Here is a 2,924-nt window from a genome sequence, read left to right as displayed (position 1 = left end):
GGTCTTGGGGTGTCCCAAGGGGTCTCTGAGGAGTTTGGGGGGTCCCAAAGTGCTCCCCAAATGGGTGTGGAGGAGTCCCAGGCGCCCCCAATGGGTCTGGGGTGTCAAGGGTGTCCCAAATGAGTCTGGGGGGATACCAGGAGAACCTAGGGGTGCCCACGTGTCCCCATAAAGGTCTGGGGCCCCCAGGAGGTTCCCCAAATGGGTCTGGGGGTGTCCCAAGGGGGGCCTAAAGGAGTTTGGGTGGGTCCCAAGAGAGTTTTGGGGGTGTCCCAGAGGGGTCCTGGGGCTCCCCAAATGGGTCTGGGGGTTCCCAAGTGTCCCCAAAAGAGTCTGGGGTCTCCCAAAGGGATTTCAGGGGGTCCCAGGTGTCCCCAAAAGGCTCTGGGGTCTCCCTCCCTTCACCTTGCGTCACCTGGGCAGGGGCTTGGGCAGGATCTTTCAGTCACTTGCTACACTTGGGACTTGGCCCCTGCTTGACAAAAAGGCTGATGGAGCTCACAGGCTCCTTCCGGAGAGCAGCTGGCCCTGCAGGATTCCTCTGTGCAGGAGAGTTCCTGCAGTCACAGACTTGCTTTTGATAAATATCATGGCCTGAGCATGGAGTTGGCTTTTCCCCTGCAGTGAATTTAATATTCTGTGTTCGTTTTCCAAAACTCTCTGTCAGAGATGGCTCACTGAAATGATTTCTCTGCTCCCAAGACATGCAAATTACTTTCTTTTGACGCTTTTTTCCCCTTTTCCCTCTCTGTTCTTTATACAAGACTTAGATTTTCACTATTGAGCTGCAGGCTATCCCAAAATATGCCAGGACTTTGGAGGAGTGGTTTTATGGAGATGATGGCTCTGGGCTGGGAGCCACACTTCCCAGCTCTGGCCCCAACTTTAGTACCTGCTCTACAGAAATCAACGTTTTCCCAAACAGATACCTTGGGTTTGGAGTTCCCCAACTGGAGGCCATCAAATGCTGCTCTTCAGAGCCTGCACATCTTCCCCCTAAAACCAGATGGAGATAAATGGGTCAAATTTTTCCATGAATATATTTCAACACATCACCTCAAAATAGAAAATCTTACCTTCCCTAAGAGAATCTATTTCCAATTAATACCTCTTTCCCACAATGAAAATAATCTGATGATCTATAAAAAGGCGTTTTTCTGCTGAAACCATAGCCTTTAAATTTTATCAGCACTACCACTGATAAGAAAAAGATAAGATAAGAGGTAAGAAAAAGTTCAAAAGGAATGACTGTAAATTTTCTGAGTCATCATGGAGTCAAAAGAACTGGTACCAGATTTGGAGTGAATGAATGGCCCACTAAACTTCCAAATAATTTTTTGCTGAAAAACAGACTTTCTCTTTAAAATACAATTACTTTTAAAAAAATTAAAAGAAGGGAAAACTGACAAAACTAAGACCTGTAAAACTTTCAATGACTCTGTTGTCTGATCTTTCCATTGGATTTATCCTTCAATATTATTTATCTTCTCCAAAAGATCAGCACAGAGCCTCCCAGCAGCAGTAACCTCCTGTGACACACAAAATTATGTTGCAATCAGGAATTCTTTCAAGGGCTGCAGCCCAAGCACGTACCTGGTTTCAAAGGAAACAGTGCAATTCAACTACCTACAGGTACTAAACAGAGCTGTGGGGTTTTAATTGTGGGACACCGTGATGGCAGGAATAAGACCTTTCTTACATGAAAGGAGATGGAAAAGGATACTGTTTAAAAAATGCTGATGAGTACTTTGAGAGATCAAGCTCTAAGTGACTGTGGTATTTGACACCTTTATCTTAGCTATATCCCCTTCAGATAATCTGGAAAATCTTTGAGGCTGATTATGGGCTGTGATGTATTCATCTGAAATACACTGTTCAGATGTTTAATATTGATAAAACACTGATAAAAGTCATGTAATGAAAACAGTACTGAGGAAGAAAACTGCAAAATCATCAGAGACAAGCATATGCCCCTGCAGAAGACTGATAAAGTTCTCAAAGGTAAGAAACTTTACGGGCATGGGAAGAAAAAACCCCACAACAACCTTAATTCAGTTTTATGTTCTTGAATGGTTCAAATTCAAAATTCAGAGTATAGGTTGGAAAATCAATCAAGAAAGTCTGCTCTGGTAAAATTCCTGGAGTTCAACAAGCATCTAGAGACTTTCAGCAATCCATCCAAAGGTTTTGAAAACCAATCCACAGGGACTGAGAAATCCAGAGACAAGTCTGTTCCAGTGTCTTTGCAGACTTTGCTGGAAAGTCCATGGCCAGCCCCAAGGCCCTGCAAGACCCGGTTATCAACCATCTCAAATTCACACCCTCAACTTGCAGCTGCTCATTTCCCCAGAAGCTGAGTTCATTTCTCTTCAGTGCATGCACAGATAGTCATGGCAATGAAGCATTAAAGAGAAGAATATCTCCCAAGGACAATCAGACAAGTCAAAACCACTGCAGAACTCCAAAGTGAAGAAGTGCAGGCTGGTGCCCTGAGTCAGGCTGGCTGCTTGTTGGGGGTGAGGTTTGCTCCTTTTTTACTTTAAAGAATTTTTTCCTCATATGTTACCAAGGAGACTAAGTGTTGGATACATAAAGAGTACTTGACCAAAATCAAAGAGATGGCGCAAAGCTCGGTTGGGGAGGTTTTATCTTATCTTATCTTAACTCCAGAAGGGAGGGGGTAACTCCCTTCTCTGATAACAAGCAAGCTGTTAAAAACCTAGTGGGGTATTATCTCTTATCTCTGCCCAGTCTTTCACTACCCCCATGGGAATATCTTCTGTTAACGCCCCATTAAAGCTCAGCAATGGCATGACACATTTCATCAGCCTATTGTGAGATGCTCTACCACAGAGCAGAAAGGAAACCATTTCTACCAAGATAAAAAAAGATCCACAGGTGTCATCAGGCACTCTGGTGTTCCC

Source organism: Zosterops lateralis (genome assembly GCF_965231275.1).
Source record: "Zosterops lateralis genome assembly, chromosome: 23".
Classification (NCBI taxonomy): Eukaryota; Metazoa; Chordata; class Aves; order Passeriformes; family Zosteropidae; genus Zosterops; species Zosterops lateralis.
Note: the sequence above shows the minus strand (reverse complement) of the source record.